We start from the raw sequence: 16141 nt of genomic DNA, 5'->3' as shown, positions 1-16141 counted from the left end.
CAATAATACAATTGATTTTGTTAAGATCTTACAGCACGAATGAATAATTTCAAGATAAACAAGATTATACAGTCCTTTGCTTTACCTCAGGACACTATTAACATTTTCGAAAGAAAAACAATATAAAATGGTAATTTTCTTTCTGGATATCTCCGTTGATTGCTTCGGATTTGCAATTCCATATCGGGGCTCAAAATTATAAACCCTGTCCTCATCCCACTTCGAAAATGAATTGCTTGGTCTCGTAGCTTCATGGATAATTGCATCAGTATTGTCACCTTCTCAAATACTGACTCATCTTGCATCCCGGTATACATCCCGATAAATCTAGTAAAGAGTGCCCGTGAGTACTTTGAGTTCATAATTAATGGTGTGGTATTAACATGAAACAAGCCGGCTGGTGGCCTCAGGTGGCAATATATATATATATGTATATATATATATATATATATATATATATATATATATATATATATATATATATATATATATATATATATATATATATATATATATATATATATATATATATATATATATATATATATATATATATATATATATATATATATATATATACTGTTTGAATTTGCGTGCAAATGCAGATGGTAGGTCTAACAATTTTAAATATTTAAAAGAAATCATCCTTAACCTATGCACAGTATAGAGAATGGAAACTTGAAGGACTCACGGTATTAATTCAACTCCAATAGTAAACATATGGAAACACTATCATATTCAAAATTCAATAACTTACAATTTATGTGTGCTGATGATGAGACCTATAATTCTCCATGCACATCTAACCTTGGTGCAAGCTTACATGTGGGGAACACCATATGAGCCGCGGCATTTTGTTTATCTACATGTGCATGAAACACATATTATTGATTCTGCACCAAATGAATCAGGTGCAACTTTTATTATTGTGTACTCCTGAGTCAAGCCTGTAAAAATACTAAAATCGCATCAGTAGAAATTTGTCTATATTTTTTTTAAATTACATAAAGGATAAGCTCTCAAAAAATATTTTTACTAAAATTTTAATTTTCATTATTTACCAATTATGGACCACCAAACCCGTAAATACTCTATTATTTGTTCACCCATTTCTAGACTGGTTCACAGTTCTTCCGTATAATTAGTACCGTGTGTCCTGAACGTGCAACACTATTATGGACCACCAAACCACTATTATGGACCGTGCAACACTATTATGAACCACCAAACCCGTAAAGACTCTATTATTTGTTCACCCATTTCTAGACTGGTTCACAGTTCTTCCGTATAATTAGTACTATGTGTCCTGAACGTGCAACACTAGACGTGACCATAAACACGACCTTCTTGTAATATATCATATCTTTACAAACTGACTATATACCCGAATATCGTGTATATAGCCACTTTGTACAAATAGGGTACACGACAGTCCGGTCGGAATTCGCCCCAAAATCGATATATACAAATGTGTCACAACATTTTCAACGATTTACTTAGTTATTATTCTATGTGATTGCACAATCTTGGTAAATAAATTGATTTTTTTTTATCTCGTAACAACTGTTTACGGCGTCTCTACTTCGTATTTTCGGTAATTACTAGAAGTTACGTTATCAAGTTGTAGAGATCTTTCACATATCCATAGCATGCATATTTTCAAACATAGGTATACATAAGTGTTAGACACCTTGATAAATGGTCATTCTAATTTGAAAAAAAAATTAAACATCGAAAGTTGTGTCGCAGAATAGGAACTGAGTGGGTTTTTGGACTAAATGAATAAGACCAACACAATGTGAGAAAGATGGAAATTTATGAAATGAATTAATAAAAAAATATATGATGTAAACATACAATGATTCTCTCACGCTCTCAACATACGATTGACACAGTTCACTCTACACAACATTCACAAATTGAAAATAAACCAAAATATTAAATCAATATGAAGTACAGATCTAAGAAAACCTCATGGACTGCAGATACGCTTCAGACAGTATTTTACACTACAAGAAAGATTCACATAATCTCGAATATGAACTCAACACAACGAAGATTCTAAATAATCTTAAGAACACAACTAAGATTCAAAATAATAATAGATAATACTTTAACCTCTAATAGTGATTTGTAATTCAAAGTTAAAATCTGCGTTGTAATAAATGCATTATTACGTGATAAGACATTACAAACTGAATAAGCTTCGCATATCAAATAAAAAATGTAAATTTAACACTTACCCCTATGGCTGGAGAACAATGGAGAGCGTACACTCCTTAACGTGATCCAAAACGACCAGTGTCGGTTTTAGAAATTGATCTTACTTAAATCCATAGGAGAATAAGCAAAAGTTAGGGTAAAATACCCTTGCATATCATGTTAGTAATGTTTCTTCGTCACAAGTAATTTCTGGCGAGGTACACGTTAATACAGTCGCTTACCTGGAAAAACATGTATTCACCCTAGATAACGTTGTATGCATGTACAACCAGAAATAGTTCTAAGGCAAAACCAAGTTTTTTCTTTGCCTAATTCTATGACAAGTTGCTGAATACTTCCATATATTTCCAATATGTTTAGACCATTAATTGTCAATGCTTTGTCAATGCTTTTTTTCACATTCTGATTTACCAGCTGTCAACACACTTAATATGTAGCAGCAAAGTGATGATCGGCTTTTACCCTTAACAAATAAACCTTATGTTTGCATCAAATTTGAAGTAAAATAGCTTTAGCCGTAGAACGTTATGAAAAATGTATAGTTTACTATTAGTCCATTCCGCATTTAAATTTGCATAACGAGTCGCTTCCATTTCGCACAATTTCCTTCCGTTTCGACACCAAACCCCCGTCAAAACAAAAATAATGGTTGCTTAAGATTGCCGGATGAAAACGTTTAAATGTCAAGCGTAAGATAAAACAATTTATTGACTAGCTGGTGCATAACACACATAGTGTGTGCAGTTTAATATTTTTGAAATGTCAACATGTTAGCATATCGCTATATATGAATCTGATTGATCCAAATATGCCCATGAAAGTCCGGCGCAGTATTTTCCTCAATGACTGGCTGCGATCGTGTAAAATTCGTTACCCGCCTATATTTTATTTTACTGTTATTATGAACATTCTGGCGAGCATTTTTAAAATCGATTTTCCAAGTGGCATTGGGTAAAAACATATCAAAAGCAAGACATTTATTTTTTTAAATGAAAAGTGTTAGTATCTTTCTCCACACCGCTCCGGTGGCCTAATGGTTAGAGCGTAGGACTCGGATACGGGAGGTCGTGGGTTCGATCCCAGGCCGAATCAAACCAAAGACTAATAAAAATGGTACTAACAGCTGCCTCACTTGGCGTTCATCATTAAAAGGCTAGTGTTAGGACTGGTCGGCCAGGTATCAGGATAATGTGACTGGGTGGGACATCATGCTACCTGTCTGCGGCATGATGTTCCAGTGATCGACATCACTATAAACTGCCACACTGCAGACATGGTAGCGATATGACTGAAAAATTGTTAAAGCTACCTTAAAAATTAAAAAGGTCACACACCAACACCACACCTCCATTTGTCTTTCTTTTTTTCTATGTTCCATCCTTCTTGACAAAGTTCGAAACCCACGGCATGACAATCGTAAAAAAAGCTTTTCCTAACATCTTATCGATATCTTATCGATATTTATATATAATTCGTACAGTATTATCCCAAAAACATGTCAGTGCACGTGCAGCTATAATGATGCGCGTGAGTACGGTCCTGGACCTGTGTGTCCATGTTATTATCCCAACTTGACAAAGTTCGAAACCCACGGCATGACAATCGTAAAAAAAGCTTTTCCTAACATCTCATCGATATTTATGTGGATGGACGGTAATTCAGAGAAGAGTAAACGGGGACGTGGATTTCTATCGCGATAGGACTCGGATACGGGAGGTCGTGGGTTCGATCCCCGGTATATGATCAAAGTAATACGTTTGTGATTTTGAAGTCTTTTTAATAGCGCCTACAAGTTCAGTTGCATCAATTGCAACTGCCTCAGTTAAAAAGTGAGTGCTTTAATTGTTACATCATTCAACTCATTTATGTATTCGTTAAGTTTAATTTCAGTATGATCATATAGAATCATGTTCAAGAAATGACATTTACGATACTAGGGTAGATTTAATTCATCAAGGGTCAAACAATTATCACAAGACTTGCATTTTCGGTCGACCATAGTCTAAAAATACTTGACTTTGTTCCCATCACTTGACACAATTAACTGGAGCAAAAGGGTCACTTTGAAATTTCTAAGATGGACAATTCAGGTCAAAGTTCATTTTATTACTTTAGAAAGGGTTTTGCTTTATAGATCGAGCGATAATAGCTAGGCGGATTCACAAAGATAAGGTCGTTTTTGAATATACACATTTTCTATTCCATATGTATATGCTTTGGCAATCTGATTAAAATTAGATCTCCACAGTTCGGACAGCGACCGATAAAAGTTCGTGATTTGATAGCCTTTCGAATTCCCGGTCCACTTATATTTAGTAGCCTATCAGATAAAGCATTACGAATTCGTGTTAGGGATAGTTATCGTTAGTAACAATATGTTCCGAATGGTGTGACTCACTTTCGAAACTTTGAAAATTGTTATTTCATTAGCGAATTACAAGGTCCTTGGGATCATTACGACTTCCACGTTGGAGTGTGAAGATCTGATTTTAGTCAGATTGAATCTTCAAAAAATGTTTTGTCAACCGGAAATTTGTCTGAGCTTAGGAAAGAAGTCAAAGATCTCAGATGAATTGGCACTCATTTAGAACATTTCTCCTTACCGAAGAAATACTGTATAAATGGTTATAATACATTTTAATATTGTAGGAGCAAGAACGCATGCTTTACGTGAATAATTGATAATTGGAAACAACCACGTTTTACACCCGTACCAAGGAGAACAGTCTCCTTGGCTAAGGATATCAACGCCCATGTGTTGCACTGCGAAGCATCATGGTGTCAGTCACTTCTCAAGACGTCAGTTACCTGCACTTGTTTTCGATTTTGCCTATTTCTTATCACACTTATTATGTTTGGTCAGCATTCAGATAAATGACTTCCTTGAATAGGTATTCTGCCATTTGATAATTACTCCAAGGAAGCTTTGGGAAAGCATATAACGTGGAGCAAACTTCAGCAGACTTAAACGCTTTGTTTTCAATCTAGGGGAAATTTCTGCAATATTTAGCTTTAGTTTTGTACATGCAGCAGTTTAGCCAGTGTTACATTCATTGGGAATGTCCACTGATTTGTTTCGGGGCTTTCTTCAGTAACATTTTAATAAATGTAACAGCAGCAGAGAGGGCGAACGGACTACTGTCTGGAAGGGTCCAAAATTGAAATAAATCCTTGTAAAAAACACGATTCAATAACGTAAATAACGCTAAAATTGAGCCTTCTAACCACGCGGATGATTCTCTAATTGAATTAATTCATTCTATTATTTTGCTTTTTTCCGAACTGAAAATATAAAATACGCAAATATATCACGAAATTGAACCAACTTGTGGTCGCACCCTTTCTGCTGCTATAAATGTGTGAGTAACTAAATCAATATCTCAACCAAATATTTTATCAAGACTTATACGATATCGTGTTCGATGATCATGAAAATTTATGGTTATCCATGTAGGGTTGACTGTGCTAGCGAAAAGAAGTTTTTAAAATTTCAATTATATCCATGTCGCCGCTACACTAAGTCTAGTGAATATTTCGCATCGTATGCATATAAACTTCATTAAATACAACTAAACTATTACAGTTGTCTCTGATCACTTTTGGTATTTGTGTGTATCGTTGAGTAACATAAATCACATCCGTGTTTTTGTGTCTGCCTCGAGAAATTATCCTAGCTGGATTTGATTGTTTGTCCAGGATCACATTATCGATACAACTAAAATTTTAATACATCCATCAAGGTCGTCTACGGATGGTGCTTCATCAATATCGGTGATCCAATTAATAATACCATCGCCATCTTGGTCCAATAATTTTGCATATTCATTAAAATTTTTAAACACTTCATAGCATTTCTGATCATCAACTGACGGAGCTACTAAAGACAATTTATCCCATTTGAGCCATCTCATTATCTAATTAAGTAATACTTGTGTCTTACCACTTCCGGATGGACTTATTATTATCATTCTGATAGAATTTGGTAGCGTTGGATGATGTTTGACTGGTTCTTGCTTTCGTGTCGCTGAGAAATAAATGACATCCATGTTATATAAATATAATAAATAATATGGAGCTATATTGTGATCGATGTAGAGCATTTACACGTACGAGAACGCTAGCAACAAAAATAACAAAAATAAAAAGCATGCACTCGCAGGAACATGTGTGCGATGTGGTACCAAAAAAATATGTATTTATTTATACCATTAATAAAATCGGTGGCGATATCGCTACTTCATTAGGAAAATTACCAGGAACTCCATGGGCAAAATACACTGGAGAGAAACACCTTCCTGGATATAATTATTGCGGTCCTAGTACCCGACGTGATATCCGACTTGACGAACAAGGTCAACCAAGACCTGGTGAATATCCAATAAACGCTATTGATAAAGCATGTCAGTGTTCATGATGTAGCTTATAAAAGTAATGATTTACAACAACGACATTTTGCAGATGTCAAGTTGATTCATGCATTAAGTTCCATAAAACATAAATCTTTAAAAGAATCATTATCTAATTGGTTCATAAGATCTGCGATAAAAGGTCAAGTATTATTCGGAGCTGGTAATTAATCAACCGATTATTATAAAATAATGAAATCGATTTATTATAGCCAAAGAGGATATTGGAAAGGTAGAGCAGAGATTAGTAAACTCGCCGATGCAGCAAATGTCACCCGTTCTGTTGCTGCAGTGTGGTTAGCACGACAGCCAATATAGCAAATTTAACTACCACCACCTAAACGAATTCAGTACGTACATTTTGATGTCAGCACTCCTAATGAAGTTCATCAAGATATTTTGTTTTTACCACACGATACTATCAAAATTGGTAGACGTCAATCAACGTACAAATACGCATTAACTCTCATTGATGTTACAAGTAGGTGTAAAGAAGCAGAACCACTATCAACTAAAACAGCTGCTGACGATGTATCTGCTTTTGAACGAATTTATCAACGAGGACCACAGTTACTACAGGCTGATCATAGTAAAGAATTTCTTGTTGCAGTATCGTCGCTGATGAAAAAACATAATGTCAAAATCGGACGAGGACTTCCTGCAATTCATCGTAATCAGGCAATTGTTGAACGATTTTATCGAACACATACTGAGCGGTTATTTGGATATCAATATGCGAAGGAAATAATTCAAGATACGAGATAACGCGATTCAAGATTCAAGATACGAGATAACGCGAATGGATTGCAAGATTACCAAGTGTAATAGCTGCATTAAATAATGAAATTAATCGAACAACTGCGTTGAATACTATATTACAAGTACAAAAATGCACATACCAATACAGCGACACGAATTTTCAAACCAACCAGTATTAGGTAATGTTACTGTAAGGTATTTATACGAACCCGGTGAACTTGAAGGTGGTAAAAAAAGAGCTACTGATCCTGTTTGGGGTATACGGCAGGTACAATTTCTAACGTGGTAAGATCCACGGGTAGACCTGCAATATACAGATTAGATTAAACTGCTCCTAAACGTAGATTTGTACATGAACAATTACAAGTATGTTCTGAAGATACACAATTACCACCGTATTCACTTTACCACCTCGACGTCGATTACATTCAAGACAGGTCAGCATTACATTTTCGTATGTATGACCAAGACTACTATTAATTCTATCTACGGTATATTGTCTTCGATTATTACGAATATTGTTCCACAACATTACCGTGTTACAGTTTGTACAATGATTATTCTGTTGTTGTTTTAACATCATGATAAATTTAACATCGAGATCAAAATTGCCTTTATTTCTTTTTATCACAGTGTTTATAACTAATTCTTTTCTTATTTTACCATCAACAGAAACGTCATTGTTGTCTTCGAAATTTTCTGTAAAATTTATGATAACCCTATGTAGCTGAGATATTCTCCTAACTCTAGAAATAGCAAGATAAACTAAATTTGACCATTCGTTACGGTCATCAATAATCCAAACATTTGTACCAGAGATGGTTACTCCTTGCGATGAATGAATCGTTATAGCATATCTTAGATTCCATGGAGATTTGTCCTTGAGTCTTGAGTTAACGCGCTCGCAACAACACTGACAGGAAATAAAACAGTATCATTGTGTACACGATTTTATTTTTCTGACGATCCTGATTTATCAACGTCGATATTTTGCCGTCGCGTATCTGCTGGGCGATAACACAATAGTACAGATAGATTTGAAAAAAATTATTTATGTAACAAAAAAAATTGTTTTTGAAGTGGATCACGAACTATCTTTCTACTTGCATCTATCAAATCATCTGGTCTCCACAGTTGCATAAAATCGTTAATAGGAGTTTCTAAAATTATTTTACGCATTATTTCACATAGAATTTTATTTGGTTGTAATCTGATTAATTTCTTAAACTCTCTTAATTCTGGATAAAGTGCTCAATGATTATCACTTATTTCTTCATAATGATCAACAGAATTCATTAACCATTCATGCGGAGACAATCCAACAGAGGGTCGTGTTTGACCATGATCACCACACATTATTAGTGCAGTATTCTTCAATATTTTTCCACTTCTGTTTCTTTGACCATAGTCAGCGATTGAAACATAGCTTGCTGGATGAGTTTATTAAACTTGTTTTCCTCCCTTATTGCTCGAAATTCATCCGACAAGCACACCCTCACACTCACTCACCACGTAGTGGGTGCCCTTTTGCACTCTCCCGGGATGATTTCGGGGGATGGTGTTCATGTGTTTGAACGTAGAGAAGTCCTGTACATGTATTGTGCAGTCTATATAAATTAAGTCAGTTAAAATTGTATGTTGTGCCGTCGAAAAAACTAAGTGTTGACCTCAATAGAATTAAGTTTGTGTTATGCTGTGATATAATTAAATCAAACAAATATGTTGTGCCGTCCTTAAGGTAACGTAATGTTGTGCTGTGATATAATTAAATGAAACAAATATCTTGTGCCGACCTTAAGAAAAGTTAAAGTTGTGCTTTGAAAGAATTAGATGAAACAAATGTGTTGTTTCGTCCTTACATATAAGCTTTTATATATTTCGTTCCCTCAGAACTTTCTAGAACGTCGTCTGCCAATCTAGGAGTTCACATGGAGGTTTTTTCGTCCTTAGATCTAAGGTTTACTGTATATATTTAGAACCCTCTGAACTTTCTAGAATGTCGTCTGGTAATCTAGGATTCCACATGTCGTTGTGTTGTGTAAACATTTTTTTATATAATGAATGAACTACGAAAATATTAATGTTATTATTTCTGAAATAAAAAAATTAACACATGCCGCAATAAAGATATCAGATGAACTTAATCCTGAAAATATTATTTTGATTTTGAATCATTACAACGTAAAGTTGAAGATAGATATACACTACTATCAGAATACAAGTTAATTAAACTCATCCAGCAAGCTATGTTTCAATCGTTGACAATGCGTGTAATATTTATTCAGATTTATTCTTGTTCTGATTATAATTTTTTACTGAATGTTAGTGAAATTTAGTCAAAGAAAATCAGTCAAATTGCAGATTTTCTTCGGGTCAAACCTCAAGCGATTCTCTAAACGATTTATCGATAAATCAATAAAATATAGTCTAAAGTAAATAAGGTTATACTGAATTATGATTTTGATTGGTTTTTTTAGCAGAAAAATGAGAATTTATGGATAAATCATTTAGATAATCGCTTGAGGTTTGACCCGATCAAATGATAAAATCTGACTGATTTTCATTATTATTTCTAAAATCTGAGCGAGAATCAGTAAAATAAATATTATGTCGTAATTTATTTAGATAATATACCCATTATTCTGAAGAATTGGACAATATTTTTTTAAACTGATCACATTTAATGAAGGAATGTACATCATTCATAATCTGATCTCTATCACATATGATCATAATAATATGTTCTCGCTGCAGTTTACTTAATTGTTCCTTCGTCAACATAAAGTCTTCGTTTCCGTATTCATCAATAATTATATTAACACTAAACTGTTCTGCATTAACTGGAGACTGTGTCATTATTATTCTGATAGCGTTTTCAAATACGTCTTTGTCGTGTATGAAAACTCTCACATGTCGGTACATTATATAATATCTCTTGATTAATTGTAAAAACACTGCATGATCCGAACAAAGTTACGAATCTAAGGACAATATTATTGTTATAATGATTTTTATTTGTTCTGAATTTTGTTATTTTTAATAAAAATTGGTCAAATTTCTTCTTTTTTTTCATCCATTTTAGTCATTTTCGACAAGAAAAATCGCTCAGATTTCCTAATTCTTGAGGGTAAAACTCCTTCGACTCTCCAATTGGTTTATCCATAAATTGATAAAATGCACCTAAAATGATGGTTTTAATGTATTTTTTATCACTTTTTTAATCGAAAAATGGTCAAAACCAATTAGAGAATCGCTTGGGTTTTCAAACTCAAGAAACAGGAAATCTGAGAGATTTTCTTTGACAAGTTTATATAAAAAAATAATAATCATCAGGATAAAATAAATCTGATTTCACGTTGAGGTTAAAATTTCCAAAAACCTACGAGTTTACGTAGAGATTTATATTAAGAAATTCTCCACGTAAATCAATTAAGCGTCTGGATTGGTCAGTAACTTTGTAATGTATCCTTGATTGTGACAGCGTAGATCAACAGGACTGATCGGTTCTTGTACAATCAAATATCTAGGAGTTACTTGCGGTGTAAATGTATATTAAATATATCCTTGTTGATCCTAATTTGATTTTTCAAGATCTATTTGGTGGTTACCATCAATTTCACAATAAACAAGATTGACTGCGATTGTTAAAGTTTAAAATTTCTGGTGAAATATGGCTGCCGCCTCCGTTTGGATCATTGTCATGTTTAAAAATTAATGATGGTGGGGCTATTTTTCTCCATGACTCGACAATTTTAGGAAAGTTTATATTGATAATATGATTGTGTGATTTATTTTGTCCGTCGATTTCAAATACTGGCAGTATAAATTTTAATAAATCTGCTTTAGCTGTTTTATAATGCTTGATATATGCTTGCCTAATTTTTTAATATTTTTTCACCTCCTATATCATAATTGCTAGCATTTATTACCTTAACAATAAATTCATTAGCAAACTCAAGGTCTGACACAATTTGGGGCCCCGAGTGGCCGAGTGGTCTAAAGGCTCTCCGTTACGGATCACTGCTATCTCACCTCTGTCTGTGTGGGTTCCAGTCTCGGATTCGGCTAATATGGGTATGTGAGAAAGCTTGCCAGTAGCTCCTTGTGTTTCGGTGGTTCTTCTGGGGTTTTCCGGTTTTTTCCTTCACCTTTAACACTGGCCGCCATGTATAGCCTATCGTAAGCTGAAAAATCTCGTTAAACCCTACAACAACAACAATTACAACATACATAATTTGATTTGAATGTTGTATTGTTTCAATGATTTTCTTTTTTACATCGTTATTAGGATACTCCAGAATATAATTCTTAAATAATTGCACCAACGTTGTGTATATAATTATGTGTTCGGTTTTAATTGTATCAGCCAGTGATCTGAAATTTGTTTCATAAACAATATGATCGAAAGTTTTTTCATTATAATAAATTATTGATATTGGTGTTATAAGAAATCTTTTACCATATTCAGTAGCATATTCATTCGTGTTAGTCCATGGATACCTATTTCGATATTTTGGAACAGTTATAAAATGGTTGTAAAATCAGCCCTTGATATTCTGGTGCTACTTCACGCCAACCTAAAAGAGATCTGGTTGATGATTGATAAATATCAAAGGCATAATCTTGCGAATATATTTAAATCGCGGATGATAAAGTTGGTTCATGGACAGTGATAGATTCTTTTCCAATTATTGATCTTTTGTCTGCGCTGGAATTTGTCATTGATTTGTTTCATTTGATAACTGCCTGTAGGTACGCAGACAACACTCCAGTTGGGAGCTCCGTCTGGTTTATTTTTATTTGCAAATACAAGCAAATTATTAACCAGTGATCCACCAAATGATTTTGATCCGATGTTTGGCCAAGTGTAATATTCTCGTAATTGAGCAGGAGCTATATCTTTTACTGGAATTGCAGTAGGAAAGTTGACGTTAGACTCAGGATTAGTTAAACTTGCTGATATCATCGTGGTTTTTAACGGAGCTGTGTTCGTTACAATTTGTTGTAGTAGTTCGCCTGATAATGTCATTATTATCATTATTATTATTATTATTATTATTATTATTATTATTATTATTATTATTATTATTATTATTATTATCCCAATTATCATTTGGGAAATCAGACACATTTGTACATCTAATGGCAACGCCATTATGGTAAGGTTTAATCATTTCTGAAAACTCGGTATCTCATATTATTCCATCAGTTAGGCCTGAAGATATTAACAATCTTTAGAATACGCCACTGTTGATGTATAAAGTTTTATTATGTATTCATGTAATTTTGTATTTATGCACCTGGATATTATTTTTTGGGAAATAATATTGAGAATTTCAGCAATTATTGTTGCTGACGAAACACAGATTCTTGCAATCATTGCAATTGCTGGCAATGGTGCTGTTGTTGATAGCAATACGCCAGTTCGAGCGATAACTGCAGACGCTGAATATACAATTATGTCTATAGCAATTATGCGTGTATTGTATTTTTTTATACTTGTATTGTATATTCATCAATGATATTTTTTAATTTTGTTTGCCATAAACATACTTGCTTCTATATATAATGTTGTAACATGTTGAAGGTTCATTATTTAATTAGGTGGGAATTTAGCTACTAATTCAAAGTACTAATAATAAAGCAAGCCGAAGTTTTTTTCTTCCGGTTCTACAGTAAATGTTTCCTCGTCGTTTTGATCAAACATCACCAACATATATCCACCTGACGAATAACGCCGTGACATTGCAGTAGATATTGTAAATGTTTAATGGTTTTATTAAGTGGTGACCATGATGCTTGGTCAGATGCTACTGTATATACCATATTGATAATCCGCTTGTGAGGAATTTTAATCAGATTAAATTTTTTTAACGATATCAGGAATTCCACTTATAACATCTTCTAGTTTTTTCTAATATCATCGATATTACTCTACACTGTCGTGATTAACTCTAAAACTGTTTTAGGATATCCGAAAACACCCAATCTTTTATTAATCGTTTCAGTATCTGATATAGCTGTTTTAATATCGCCGAGTTTTATGTTACTATCAACGAGTTTCACGTCAACAGTCAACGGATCTCCAAACAATTATTCTGTGATTTCATTTATTTTTCTAAAATTTCTACGAAGACTTAACATCATATTTGCGTGAACATTGTACTCAGCTCGTAGCGTGGTTAATGTAGTAACGACGTTATTGTAGTTATTATCTACATATTGTTTGTTGCTGCATCTTCATCACATGTTGAGTCTATTAAAACAACAATTTTATTTCCATTCGTGCTAAGTTCACTTGTCAATGTATCACTGGTAGATCGTAAACGATTAGCAACACTTTTTACAATTTCATTTCTAATAGTTGCGATTGATATATTTGTGTCCTTGATTTTACCGCTTTCAGTAAATACTTGAATATTATCCGTAGTAGCTCCGAGAACTCGTCTAAATATGTCATTCCATTTGATATTACTCGTCTTAAAAACACCATGTTTATCTTAAAAAATAGCAACCTCATTCGGATCAACTCAATAAAGATTCATAATATCGACAAGTTCATCTTTAGTCGCGTTATTCGACAGATCGATATCATCTTTTTTCTTGCCCTTATTGGTACCACTAAGAGAAGATCTTCCGTAATGATCTACCATTATACTAAAACATTTATTTAAATCGCATATTGCCAGATATGTTGGCATTGTGTTGGTAATGTTCAATACTAGAAAGGAGTTTTCAACGCCCTCACTTACTGAGTTTTTATTGTATTTACGTAATTTATAAATTAGTTTGGTGGAGCCAACCCATACGAGTCAAAATGAAGAATTCCACGTGGATCACTTGCGTATGCAACCCAATGATTACCGCGGCGACAACTTCATCAAGATTAATGATACCGGTTAGAATATTATTTGGTTTGAAAGGTAACTCTAAAATGTTTGATATTTAATATTTTACCAGCATCAAGTAAATCAAAATTTGACATCGGGGAAAAACTCATTTTATGCTATCGAATTATTTCTGGAAGTCTCAGGCCACACCCGTATCTTGTTCCTGGTAATATTAGTCCTTTCCCTCTTTTTTTAATCCTTTTCTTGTTACTTTCTTTAATGCCATTGCAGCAGCGGTTCCAACAGCACCAAGTGCATCTGCTTTTCCAACAGCTGGAGCTGCAGTGGCAATTAACGCTGGTATAGCTGCAAGAAGTGGAAATATACCACCTGTTTTAATTGAGTCTTTAATCGCACCCGCAGAGAGACTAAGTTTTTGATTGTTTGGCGCTATTGAAATGTTTACGTTTACTTTCTGATAATGATAATTTATTTGACCACCTATGAAATGATCTCGTTTTAGTGATATTTTCATTCCTCAATTCTTTGCTGAATTTTGATTGAATTTTTTAAATCTGACCAGGAGTCAGACTGACACTAACAAGATCATATGACATTATAATATCATAAGTCATCTAATTACACATCATTAAAACGATGTTACGCATCATTTTTAGACGATGTTACATATTTTCAACTGGGGCATCAATGACTCTCTTTCGTCCACCAACACCTTCAAGTAACATTGATTAGTCTCTGAGTATAACAGCAACTGCTCTGTAATTAGGAACAGCTCCAGCGTCTCTATTTACTTGAGCTCGAAAGTGAATTTCAACGACAGATTGTCTAGATAAATAAAGATGTTCCAGCGAAAAGTAATACATCGGATACAGATTTGTAAAATCTAGTTGCGATATTTGCAAACCAGTATCTATATTTTGATCACGTCTCATACATGTCATTAACCGATGATATGCACGTGCTACATTATTTAATTCAAAATTTAATAATATATCTTCTGCTGTTTCTTGATGTCCATTTATCCTCAGTGAAACTTCGGAAGTCCCAAGTTTGTCAAATATCATTAGAATTTCTTCTTGCGAGTTTACTCGTTCAGTATTTTGAAAAACAATGAAAGTATGCCTTGGCGCAGAAACACCTTGCTGAGATGTTATATGCCACGTAAATAAACCATTAACAGTATTTTGAACACTGTCTGTAGTTGTTGTTAACCATGATAATAATGATTTAACCTCTGAATCCATAAGAGAGAGTAATTTTTGTTCTTCGGCAATCGTTGGGATTATTACCGGCATCCACATTGAAAGTTTTGTTAGTAATACTTAACCAGCTTCAAACAGCAACACATTCTCGCCAGCTAGCATCATCGTCAGTAGCCTATCTTACAAGTACAACTGTATGCCTGGCTTCAAAAGAAACCTTTCTAACATTTCTGCAAATTCCAAAAATATGTGACAGTGGTATTGCGCATGAAAATCTTCTATTATCTCTTAACATTGATCGACGTCTTGTAAAATCTAAGTTGAAGCGTGTATCATTACGTGTTGTGAATCAACATCAGCAGTGTTGGTAGCGTTTCTTGGTCGTCCTATATTACATATATATCTTTAGCAAACTTCATGGACGGGCTGATGCTCTTGTATAATCATCAGAATATGTTGATAGAGCTATTATTCTTGCAGCAACATCGACGTCTTTTTGAATATTTTCAATATGTTTTCCATCAATCGTGTATGTAGCACTGTCAAACAACGCCATGATGTCGTTATTAACGAAACTAATTATATCATTGGCGTTATATTATATATTATCATTTTTCAAAAGTTCCCCTGCTACTTCAATACATTCTTCAGCGGGTAATAATCATCAGTAATTTCATCGATGAGAGATCGATAAACATTA

This window comes from Sinohyriopsis cumingii, chromosome 8, assembly GCF_028554795.1.
Source record: "Sinohyriopsis cumingii isolate HCF-2022 chromosome 8, ASM2855479v2, whole genome shotgun sequence".
NCBI lineage: Eukaryota > Metazoa > Mollusca > Bivalvia > Unionida > Unionidae > Sinohyriopsis > Sinohyriopsis cumingii.
Note: the sequence above shows the minus strand (reverse complement) of the source record.